Source organism: Notolepis coatsorum, assembly GCF_963971535.1.
Source record: "Notolepis coatsorum genome assembly, chromosome: 3".
Taxonomy (NCBI): domain Eukaryota; kingdom Metazoa; phylum Chordata; class Actinopteri; order Aulopiformes; family Paralepididae; genus Notolepis; species Notolepis coatsorum.
Genome location: NC_140167.1, coordinates 105,068,267 through 105,081,725, shown reverse-complemented (window position 1 = coordinate 105,081,725; position 13,459 = coordinate 105,068,267). Strand labels below are relative to the sequence as shown.

General features: G+C 42.6%; 1 pseudogene across 1 annotated transcript; it reads left to right on the top strand.

Annotated features, from left to right (window-relative positions):
* Nucleotides 1-345: 345 nt before the first annotated feature.
* Nucleotides 346-2,675, top strand: LOC311224944 (cullin-1-like; annotated as a pseudogene). The gene has a single exon. The product of its transcript is annotated as a cullin-1-like (transcript).
* The last annotated feature ends 10,784 nt before the right edge of the window (nt 2,676-13,459 follow it).

Here is a 13,459-nt window from a genome sequence, read left to right as displayed (position 1 = left end):
AGGCTGTTCCGTGGAGTTTACAGAAAAGTAAATATTTTTGCGGCTAATGAGGGTTGTGTTCCGTTTCATAAATCGGTTCAAGAACATCATCTTAATATTCATGTGAGTTCCAGCGTGTTTTTTTTCTTTCCAGTCGGACCTCTGAAGCAGCAGTATTGGACGATGGTCTGCAGACAGAGTGCACCCCTGATTGCCACTTGAACTTCAGGGGCTCCTCTGAGAACCCCAACCCTTCACATCTCCCCCTATAACCCCCCTATGGAGGACTAAGGATTCACAGTTCCACTCCGAGACATTAGACACCCAACTAACCCCAGTGCAACTGAGTGGAGAATAGGAGCCAGCATGTGGTCCAACAGGACCCAGAACCCCCATGGTCTGAAGCAGATTGGCGTGGACCAGATCTGGGATGACCTGAGGGCAGGAATACAGCAGGTATACACCAGGCAGAGCAGCATGGCCAACTCACGTTACATGGAACTCTACACACATGTCTACAACTACTGCACCAGTTTTCACCAGTCCAACCAGGCACGTGGGGCCGGCCCCCCGCCTTCCAAGCGCTCCAAGAAGTGTGTTGGCCTGGAGCTCTACAAGAGGCTCAAGGAGTTCCTCAATACCTACCTCATCAACCTGCTGAAGGATGGGGAGGACCTGATGGATGAGGGAGTGTTGAAGTTGTATACCCAGCAGTGGGAGGACTACCGTTTCTCTAGCAAGGTGCTGAACGCTATTTGTGCCTACCTCAACCGCCACCTACGACACGAGTGTCACAAGGGAAGGAAAGGAATCTATGAAATATATTCGCTTGCTCTGGTGACGTGGAGGGAATGCCTTTTTAGACCTTTGAATAAGCAGGTAACCAATGCAGTACTCAAGCTGATAGAGAAGGAATGTAACGGAGAGATTATCAACACTAGACTCATCAGCGGAGTGGTCCAGTCCTACGTGGAGCTGGGGCTGAACGAAGACGACGCATTCGCCAAAGGCCCCATGCTGTCCGTGTACAAGGAGTACTTTGAGACGCAGTTCCTGGCCGACACGGAGCGCTTCTACACCAGAGAGAGCACAGAGTTCCTCCAGCAGAACCCGGTCACGGAGTACATGAAGAAGGCGGACGCCCGTCTGCTAGAAGAGCAGCGTCGTGTCCAGGTGTACCTCCACGAGTCCACCCAGGACAAGCTGGCCAGGAAGTGTGAGCAGGTCTTCATAGAGAAACACCTGGAGATTTTCCACACAGAGTTCCAGAACCTCCTGAACGCAGACAAGAACGAAGACCTGGGCCGTATGTACAACCTTGTGTCTCGGATCACGGACGGTCTGGGAGAGCTGAAGAAGTTGCTAGAGACACACATCTATAATCGGGGCCTTGCCGCCATAGAGAAATGTGGAGACGCTGCTCTTAATGACCCTAAGATGTATGTCCAGACCATCCTAGACATCCATAAGAAGTACAATGCCATAGTCATGTCAGCCTTCAACAACGACGCCGGGTTTGTAGCAGCTCTGGACAAGGCCTGCGGTCGTTTCATCAACAACGCTGTGACCAAGATGGTCCAGTCGTCTAGTAAATCACCAGAGCTGCTGGCCAGATACTGTGACTCGCTGCTCAAGAAGAGCTCTAAAAACCCAGAGAAGGCAGAGCTAGAAGACACACTCAACCAAGTGATGGTGGTGTTTAAGTACATAGAAGACAAAGATGTGTTCCAGAAGTTCTATGCTAAGATGCTAGCCAAGAGGCTGGTCCACCAGAACAGTGCCAGTGATGACGCAGAGGCCAGTATGATCTCCAAGCTCAAGCAAGCCTGTGGCTTTGAGTACACGTCCAAACTACAGCGCATGTTCCAGGATATAGGAGTCAGCAAAGACCTCAACGAGCAGTTCAAGAAGCACCTCACCAACTCTGAGCCTTTAGACTTGGACTTCAGCATCCAAGTCCTTAGTTCTGGCTCCCAGCCTTTCCAACAGTCGTGTACATTCGCCCTCCCCTCTGTGTTGGAGCGTAGCTACCAACGGTTCACCGCCTTTTATGCCAGTACTAGACACAGTGGTAGGAAGCTGACATGGCTCTACCACCTGTCTAAAGGAGAGCTGGTCACCAACTGTTTCAAGAACAGATACACACTGCAGGCATCTACGTTCCAGATGGCCATCCTACTACAGTACAACACTGAGGATGTCTACACGGTTCAGCAGCTAACAGACAGCACACAGATCAAAATAGACATCTTGGTTCAGGTTCTACAGATCCTGTTGAAGTCTAAACTACTGGTGTTGGAGGATGAAAATGCCAATGTGGATGAGGTGGAGTTCAAACCAGACACGCTCATCAAATTCTTCCTGGGATACAAGAACAAGAAACTGCGGGTGAACATCAATGTGCCAATGAAGACAGAGCAGAAGCAGGAACAGGAAACCACTCACTAGAACATTGAGGACAGGAAGCTGCTAATACAGGCTGCCATCGTGAGGATCATGAAGATGAGGAAGGTGTTGAAACACCAACAGCTGCTAGCAGAGGTCCTCAACCAGCTGGCATCTAGGTTCAAGCCCAGGGTACCTGTTATCAAGAAATGCATCGACATCCTGATTGAGAAGGAGTATCTGGAACGAGTGGACAGAGAGAAAGACACTTACAGCTACCTGGCCTAGACCCTCCTCCTCATGCTCCTCATGCTCCCATAACGCCACCCACCTTCATTTCTCTTATTTTCTTTTTCCAAGTCCTACCTTGAAAGTCCATAGACAATAATTCCTTTTTGAGCCAAGGTTTGTTGGGAATGCGAGCACGGAATGGATGCATAGAAAATTAGACACTCTTGATGAAACAGTAAACTGCGAAGATGCCAACTTTCCAACAGTGCTATCAACGATTTTGGGTAACAACGATCCAAACACAGTGCCAGAAGTGGACCATGTTTACAGAATCGGTTCTCGGGGGAATAGAAGCATCGGGCCAAGAGTCATCATTGTCACTCTGCGGAAGACTACAACAAGGGATGACATCATCAAATTTGCTCGCATCCAACGTGGGAATCTGAATTATGGTGATAAACCAATATTTATCTACGAAGATTTGAGCAAAGAAGCCATCATTCGACGTCTACCATACAAGGAGGTGATGCAAAAGCTGTTCAAATCTGGTCACAAGCCAAGGTTATCATACCCGGCGCTGTTATCATTTGTGGGCAGTGACGGCCTCAGGTCTGGTGTATACACACCTAAAGAAGCTGAGGATTTTCTGAAGCGAAATGGAGCTAATAACCCAAGGCAGGACGACAATGCCGGAAACAGATAAGCCTCTTTCTCAATGTATACCAGTGTTAGAATGACTTTATTGTGTTCATCAAGGTAGAAGACGATATGCAAGCCGTCTATAACAATGTGTACTGTGTATAATACGATTCGTAAAACATTATAATTTCAGACTCTGGTCTCTGGGGAGACAAATACATATCATTGCAAAAAGATCTATCTGGAATATTCTGGGTTTATCGCTCAAATGCCCTGGGTCTCTTAGATCATTCTGGAACATAAAAATAGTCTATTGCACTAGTATACTCTACAACCTTCTAGAATATAAGGCACCATGACAACGAAGGCCTACAACTCTAACAATAAACATCCGGTGTGTATACACATAGAGATAATCAATTGAATGAAGTTCAATCTGTCCTTAATAATACTTAAAAAATTTACCACACCTAAACGTATGAACACTACAAGGTTATTCTAACAATTTAAGTAATCACTCCATTGATGGTGACTGGCACATTGAAGCTCTAAAAGGCTCTGCTTATCTATCTTATCTAATCTGTTAATTCGGTTCTAGTGGCTTCTCCACGTTGATAATTATTCTATCTCTCATTCCTTATCTATATCTTTCCTTTAATTTTTATTTTATTTAATTTTTTCTTCTCATTACTCTATTTTTTATATATATTTTACCTTACATTGTTCTTTTCCACTGTTCTTCACATTAAGGTGTCAATATTGCTCTACAATCTTTTCCTTTTTTCCTTTTTTCCCACACGTTAGTAGAGGGTTCAAATGAATATGTCGATGAAAGTTTGTTCTCTTTTTTTATTTTTTATTTTTTGTCATTTATCACAATACTTCATTACAGTAAGGGAAGGTGCAAGACCAAAAGCGACATTCTATTGCAATAGAATGGAAATGTTAGATCCTATGGCAATTAGCATAGGAAGATTAAGATTACAATGCTCATTTTGGGCAATCCGGCGGACTATGGGAGAAAGTCAATCGCGGAGGATGTGTTTTTGGAACACAGGCCTGTACGACTTTCTGGGTGAGGGGAAAATAGGGGATTTTTATTTGTATATATATATATGTTTTTAAGCTCAGCTCTCAACGGGACCTCACTAATTGGATGTACATCTATTGTAGCTTCGCACTCCAGAAGCATTACCAAAAACTACACAAAAACATGCATAGATTATGGCTAGTTTGAATATAATGGTATGGAACACCGGTGGGATAAACAAACAACACAAACGCAAAAGCGTGCTCACACTGATGAAAAAAGAACATGTGGACGTGGCTCTATTAAGCGAAACGCACATTTTAGAGGAAGACATAAATACGTTAGCGGATAACATATACCATAATATTAGTCACTCATCTTTTGTTACGAGAACTAGAGGGGTAGCCATAGTCGTCAGACGCAAATTAAATATCGAATTGAAAGGGGTATGGTCGGATGCTGAGGGGCGCATAACTATAGCTAGGATTATACACAATAACAGGAAAATTGCGTTGGCAGCGGTATATGCCCCAAATTTGTACGAAGTGGGTTTCTTTACTTCACTAACCGGAGAAATGTTAAACCATCCCGAGTACTCATATATAATAGGTGCGGATTTTAATGCCATTTGGAACCCAAGGATGGACAAAACTTACCTTACCTTTTCCAGCGAACAAAAAAATTCATCTAAAGCATTAAAAGATTGGTCAAAATCAACAGGGGTAATTGATTTATGGCGTTCACTTAATCCCATGACCCGCAAGTACTCCTGTCGTTCGGCGAGACACAACACACTATCCAGAATTGATTACGTCTTTGCATCCCCGAGAATATTTGATAAATATGAAGTGGAAATGACACCCAATGCGTTATCAGATCACTGCTACTTAATCCTGAAAGCAACATTTGGTACACTATCTTCCCGGGCCCCAAGATGGCGTTTTAATTCTATGCTGCTTAACAACAAGGAATTCATTACACAAATTAAAGAAGCTCTCACAATATTCCTACGGGATAATGCAAACTCGGTGCAAGATCCCAGAATATTATGGATGTCGGTAAAGAGTATGATCAAGGATTTCACGGATAGATTTTCCTCCATATTGCGCAAAAATCAATGCACAAAACTGTCTGAAATGGAAACGCTTTACTCAACTCTTTTTAATTCTTTAAAATACAACAACTCTACTAGACTAGAAAACCAAGTTAACATTCTAAAGACAGAGATCAAAGCAATATACAGACAAAAATCGGAACTGCAAATACGCAGCACAAGACAACAGCAGTACTTCCAAGGATCTAAACCTAGTCACCTATTAGCCATGCGACTAAGAGTTAATGCAAAATTTGCAGATATAACTGCCATTAGGAAACAACAAGCTCTAGTAACAGAACCCGAAATAATAAACGATACATTCAAAGAATTCTACTCCGATTTGTATAATTCAGAGACAACCTTTGATCAAGACAAATTAGACACATATCTTAATCAAATTACTCTCCCTAAACTTTCGGAGGACGACGCTAAACAGTTAGAAGCACCGATCACATTAGAAGAACTCAAGAAGGCCATATCCGGAATGAAAAACGGCAAGGCTCCCGGAATTGACGGTATCCCATCAGAAATGTACATTTCTTGCTGGGACATATTTGGACCCTTATTACTAAATATGATCTTATACTCAGTCAAAGAGGGAAGCTTCCATAAACACCAAAATATCGCACTCATTTCAGTTCTTCACAAAAAAGACAAAGACCCCACTGAGTGCGGTAGTTACCGACCTTTAAGCCTCCTCGGAACCGATGTCAAACTGTACTCTAAGATATTAGCCATCAGATTGCAAAAGCATATGACGTCTTTAGTTCACCCGGACCAAACAGGCTTCATAAAAGGTCGCCTGATCAATGATAACATAAGGCGAATACTGCACGTACTAGACGCAGACAAAGAGGACACCACACCTAAGGCGATGCTATCCCTGGATGCTATGAAAGCATTCGACAGGTTGGAATGGTCGTTTCTATGGGCAGTATTAGAAAGGATGGGGTTAGGAAAAGGATTCATTGATATGATTAAAGTACTATACAAGGACCCATCGGCCAGGATTACAACAGGCACATTCATCTCCGATATCTTTCCGGTATCACGCTCAGCCAGACAGGGTTGCCCTCTTAGTCCCGGACTATTCGATCTATCATTAGAACCTTTAGCACAATTTATAAGACAATCCCAACACATAGAACCAATAGCAATCAAGGGCACACAACATAAAATTAGTTTATATGCGGACGACGTAATATTGTTCATGCAAAACCCCAACAACACATTGCCACATATACTCAAGTTGATAGAGAACTTTGGTGATTTATCAGGATTTAAAATAAATTGGCCTAAGTCGGCTTTTCTTCCTCTTAACATCAGTGCAAAAAAAGACACAACCCTCCCAGGTGCGATACCCATGGTCAAACATTTTAGATGCTTGGGAGTGGAAATATTTCCCACCATAAGACAAACGGTGAAGCACAATTACACAAAAATACAGAACAAAATCAAAGACGACCTGGACAGGTGGGCAAAACTTAAAAACTCAGTACAGGCAAGGGTATCAATAGTTAAGATGGATGTATTACCAAGAATCAATTTCTTCAGCTCAATGCTTCCGTTACCTCCTCCAGAGGGCTACTGGAAAAGATTACAAACCTCCACATACAAATTTATTTGGAATAACAAACCACCTCGCATAAAAAGATCCACCGCACAGAGAAATAAAGCAGACGGTGGCATGGCAGTTCCAGATTTTTTACAATATTTTAAGGCCTTCACATTAAGACCACTGAAGATATGGTTTGACCCCCAGGCTTTGGTATCTTGGAGAGAATTAGAAGAAAACATAGTAGCCCCACAGAGACTAAAAGACATAGCACACACTAAACTTTCAATCAAGCATTGTGAGCGAGAATTTGGCCCAATAATTACCCATGCAATCAGAACATGGCGGGAAACACAAAAGAAATATCCTAACCCTCAAGAATGGCATAATCACACTCCCATATTCAATAACAATGCACTCTTAATGCGAAAACGCCCTATAAGATTCCCTATATGGGAAGAGCAAGGCATACACTCATTAGGGGATATTTTTAATAACAAGGGCCTCTGTAGTTATGTCGAAATATGCACAAAGTTTAACCTCACCGAGTCCACATGGCTTTTTTACATACAGTTACGACTTTGTCTGAGGTCTCACGGTGTTCCATTACTCATACCAATTGAACACCACAGATACCACAAATTTTTCTATGAAAGAGAAACATTGGGAGGTTTTGTATCAGGTTTTTATTATCAATTACTAACGTCCTCGTATGAAACCCTTCAACTAGACACTGTCTGGAGGAGGGATATACCAGACCTGGAAAATGACTTTGATTGGCAAGGAGCCTGGGCAAATGTCCGACTTACATCAAGGAACCCGGATCATCAACAAATCAATCTGAACTATATTCACAGGACATACTTGACTCCTATAAGGCTGTGCAAAATGGGGCTTAAACAAGACTCCAAATGCTCCCAATGTACAAATGGGGACGAAGGAACATTTATGCACATGTATTGGGACTGCCCACCAGTTAAGGCATTCTGGAAAGATGTGTCCCAACAATTATCAATACTCGTATCTTGGAATATACCTGTACACCCCTCGGTATTACTATTGAATGATGTTTTTGAGTTTGCAGTGAATCCACAACTAAAGAGATTGGTTTTATCGGGTATCACAGTAGCTAAAAAACTGATCGCATCACGTTGGTTTCAACCGGAAAAAATTTGCAGAAAAGTGTGGTCTCTTACATATCTCGATGTGATATATCAAGAAATATCTACAGCAAGAATTCTGGGTCTCAATGAATCCAAAATGTCAATGTGGTTAGAAGTGGTGGAGAGAATAAAAGCTAGCTTATAATGGTAGTGTCTGGTTAGGAGTGAGGGATAATGGAGGTACTATCCAAGAGGGGGGGAGGGGGGGGTTCGAGCTGGAGCATATGTGTGTAGGGTTTTAGAAAATAGGTATTAGGGGTATATTATATACTAACATTTATATAATTGTAATTTCGCTGGATATACACTGTATACGGTTAAAATGTTATTATAGACTAATTTTGTTTTATCTTGTTTCTGTACTTGCATATATTTTAACCACCTTTACTGAAATTTTCATTATGCATTGTGTGTTGAGTACTGACTTTTAATAATTTTTGTTTTGCAATAATAAAAAAAATATAAAAAAAAAGAAAATTAGACACTCAGTTTAAAATAAATGGTAAATGGTGCATTTATATAGCGCTTTTATCCAAAGCGCTTTACAATTTTGTTCCTCACATTCCTTTAATGATCGTTTAACGTTAGCTGTGGAAAGGTGAGTGTCCACAACGGCTAGCTAGCTGTCTACTTGAATACTGAATGTTAATATTGAATCAGACAATATTGAATACTGAATGTTAAAATTCAGGTTGACAGTTGACATCATTTGACAGTTGACAGGAGGCGGGAAAGTTGATTTAATAAAAGAAAAAAGACTAATAATGCCTCTATTATGACATCATACTGTGACATCACAAATGTTCTAGAATGGTATATTATGACATCATACTGTGACATCACAAATGTTCTAGAATGTTCTGCCATTCATTCCTTATGGACCAAAATTTCCCGTTTAAAGTCGATTAGTAGCCAAACGGTGCGGTGAAACTTTCCAAAAAATAATAGCAATTTACATTGTGTATGTGGTGTGAAAGCTCTGGGAGGAGTTAGCGGAATCGGCGGAATAATAAATAAATAGTATTCTCGAAGACACTCTGATGTCACAAGACCGCCTCCATCTTGGTATGAGGGTAACAAACTGATTTCTACCGCGTCTATACTTTCCGTAGCCGCATTTCTGCAGGACGCTCTCTAATTGGCCGACTCCAGTTTCTACACTGGTTAGGCTTAGGCACTCTTTCGAAGTAGGTTAAGGTTAGAGTTTGTCTTAGAGCATGGCGATAGAACGCCAGGTAGTTTGCAGGCTGTTCCACGCGGAAATGGGCAAAGACACAGCTCGTCACGCGATTGGGCAAACATGTCAGTGGCCAATCAGAGAGCGTCAGTCAGTGGCCAATCAGAGAGCGTCCTGCAGAAATGCGGCTACGGAAAGTATAGACGCATTTCTACCATCAAATGCATGCGTTGAAGTCCGTTTTTATTACATGTTTTATCACATTCTTGTTCATTTCATAACATTTACATACGATTTGTTTTGAAAATATTGAGGCCAACATGGCATTTCACTATTTCGAAAGCCTTTCTGGTGATTCTAAGGTGAGATATGAGTCAAAGAAGCTCCCCCTGATTCTGGTGTTGTGGTTGTGGTAGCTACATGCTAAGCTAACGTTAATTACATCATATATATCAAACCGATAGGAGCTTATCTTATCTAATCTTACGTGGTGATACCACGTGTGCCACTACCCGATCAAACATCCACGTAAGATTAGATAAGATAAGCTCCTATCGGTTCGATATGATATAATTAACGTTAGCTCAGCATGTAGCTATTTGTCTAGGTTAACGTAGCTAACGTTAGCTGCCAGCCACTTTTCCCTCCGTGATGGTATAAAACTTGCGATTTGGGTTTCTGTTTTTGTCATTAGTACAACGCATAACACAGCAGCTCTTTGGCATTGTGAAGGACTGAAGAAAATTCCGCTTGATTGTCTTTAATTTGCCTCTTTAACGATCCGTTTCTCCACTAAATGAAGCGTACACAATGTACCAGGCTGGACAGTTCCCCCCCACGCTGCAGTTGCGTAGCAACAACAGACAGGAAGTTGACTTCGAGAATAGATCGACTTTCATTGTTTGAATGGGCCAGGAAGTTGAGGTTACATCAGAACTGAGGAGGGCAGTAATACGCCATGTTGCGTTTACACTGCCGGAAAAAATAAAGAAGAAGAAGAAGATCTCATTGTTGTAGAGATTGATTGGATTGGGAGTATTGGGTGGGAGGAGGCAACATATAATAGAGGCAACGGGCAAACCCAGCATTGAGAGATAGAGGTTGACTTGCGTGAGGTGCTGGAGGTGTATTGGTTTGACGAGTTGGGGAACACATGTGATGGTTCGGGGACTGCAAGTATGTCGTCTCGAGAGGAAGGGAGAGGAACAGTGAGGCGAGTGGTGGAGGGAAGCATGCGTATAGGAGTGAAGGACGCCAGTCATCGTATCCGTTCCCTGTTTCCCCTCTGGGTTCGACGTCGGGAGCCAGGGCGGTCAGATACAAAGATTTGAGCGACAGGGTTGAGAACGGCCATGCAAAAAGTAAGGAGACGGATAGTGACAACAGTATGGAGTGTAGTGAGGGAGAGGAGAGCAGGGGTGAAGGGTCGAGAAAGGTGGAGAAGAAGAGTATAGGGAAAGTGAGGGGAAGGGGCATAAGAGGAAGAAAGAGAGGGGAGGTAGCTCAAGTGGGTCAGATGGTGAGGGTAGAGGCAAGGATTTGACAGAAGTGTTGAATATAGTGGTGAGATTTGAGGGAGATGGGGGAGTTAGAAAAATAGAGCCGTTAAAGTTAACAAAATTCATAAAGGCGCAGCTAGGAGAGGTCAAATACGCAAAAGTATTGGGAGATGGAAACTTGATTGTAGGTTGTGTAAGTTTAGAGCAGGTGGAGAAGGCAAGGAAAATGAGTAGCATTGATAAAGTTAATATCTCTAAAGTAGTAAGAGTTGGTGAGAAGAGGGATGGTGGGTGCAAGGGGGTAATAGCTGGAATACCAATCGAGGTTAGTATGGAGCAGTTGGTGGGAAATTTAAAGAGAGACACACTCAATGGGAATGTTAAAAATGCTGAAAGGATGAAAAGAGGAGCAGAGAAGAAAGAGACGGAGACTATTGTGATTCAATTTGAAGATGAGGATGTTCCAAAGGAGATGTTTTTAGGATATATGGTGTATAGGGTTAGCGAGTGTGTACCGAAGCCACTGAGGTGCTATAACTGCCAAGAGTTTGGGCATATAGCCAAGTCGTGTAGAAAGAGGAAAAGATGTGCTAGATGTAGCGGGGAGCATGATTATGGGGAATGTGGAGTGGGAGTGGAGCCAAAATGCTGTAATTGTGGTAAGGAGCATAATGTTGCATATTGGGGTTGTGAGGTGATGAAACGAGAGGTGGTGGTTCAACAGGTGAAAATGAAAGGCAAAATGCAGAGGCAGCTATGGCAGGACAGGAAAAGCAAGATAAGGAACAGGGGTTTAAAAAAGGGGAATTGTCAGTAAATGTAGTACAGGATGATAAAGAGAGGGTGTGGCAGGAGTGATTAATGCAACAGCTATGGTTAAGAGTAAAACGGACAGGATCAAGTTAATTGTTAAGGTGGCAGTAGAGCACATGGGCATGAAGGGTCTGACATGGGAGGAAGTAGTAAGCGAGTTGAATAAGGGGAGTGTGAGTAATCAAGAAGTCCAGAGTCAGGCCACAGGAGGCGAAGCCTGTCTCACAGAGGGGGACTCAGTCAGGAGGAAGCAGCATTAGCTGCACTCCATGATAGTGGAATAGTGGCGGTATTGCAACATTAAGACCACATCAAGCTAGAGAAGGTGGCGGTAATGCACCAAGAAGGTTGTGCCAACCGCCAATAAAAATCAAAAGAAGAAGATCTCATTGTGCATCTTCAGACAGGATAGATCGACTGTCTATCCTACAACACATAGACTGAAACCTGCATTTCTCAACCAAGGTGCCTTGCCTACTGTTTTTCTGTGGAAAGGTGAGTGTCCACAACGGCTAGTTAGCTGGTCTACTTGAATACTGAATGTTAATATTGAATCAGACAATATTGAATACTGAATGTTAATATCAGACCATATTGAATACTGAATGTTAATTCAGGTTGACAGTTGACATCATTTGACAGTTGACAGGGGGCTGGGAAGTTGATTTAAAGGGGACATGCATTATAAATGCCTTTTTTCTGTGTTTAGCATGGTTTTATAGTAATACAGGTTAGTATCAATGGGTCTGTGTCTCTAATTACCATATTGACTCATCAGTCTAGTCTCGAGTTCACGAGATCTTCCCTCACTCAACTAAACTGTTCTGATTTGACGGTTTCTGTGACGTCGACATAGCATTGATCTGCAGTAACGCCCCCTATATGGTTGTAGTGCAGTGTAACCCCACACTTCCTCAAACGGGTTTTCACAGGCAGAGAAAGGGAGAGAGAGAGAGAGATAGAGAGAGAGAGAGAGGGACGGCGGGAGGGACTGCAGAAGTGTGTGTAATGTGTGTGCGCCATCTCTCCCTCGTCGGGGACACACACATACACAAACTTGACTGCATGTGTGTCGGGGACCTAGGCATAGTGTAACCCGACACTTCCTCAAACAGGGTTTGACAGGCAGAGAACTAGCGAGTAGAGGGAGAGAGATAGATAGAGAGAGAGAGAGAGGGACGGCGGGAGGGACTGCAGAAGTGTGTGTAATGTCAACTGAGCTATAATTTATACGTATAGCTACTGTGCATCAATGTCTTCCTTTTGAATGAAATAGGTTCAGGAGAGAGAAGCCCACTTCAATGCTCTCATATTTGCGAACGCATAAACTACATCTTAAATTATGGCTATAATATGGCCGTCGCTTATCAATGACTTGTTTGCAGTCAACATTGTGGAAACGGATTGTTTTTTAATCAGTTCGTTTCCGTTTTATACCATTTTGAAAAACTTGTTTTTTGAAAGTTTCAGGAAAATATAAAGATTCTGTGATAAACGCCCTTTACTGGAATATTCTGGAATACACAAAAAACGTTGTCATTTTTCGGCCTATTTATGAATCGTTTGCAAATAAACGCTAGATTATCGATAGTATTATGTGTACTTATGCACTCTATTGAAGCGGGCTGAAAAATCGAGTATCCATTTCCTGATCAGCACACACACACACGCACACACACACACATAGGGCACACGTTGATTCCTTACCTCAGATCAGATGTTCTCCAAAAAGATTATTCCAATTCCTGATCGCCATTCCAAATATCGATGGCGTTTATTGATCCAACGCTGGGTGGTCGAAACACAGATTCCACGCTGTTCTGAGGCTCCACAATGAATCCGATCGTCTCGGGTGACTTGCCTGAGAAGTCAAATGTGGAAGCAGGATTTTT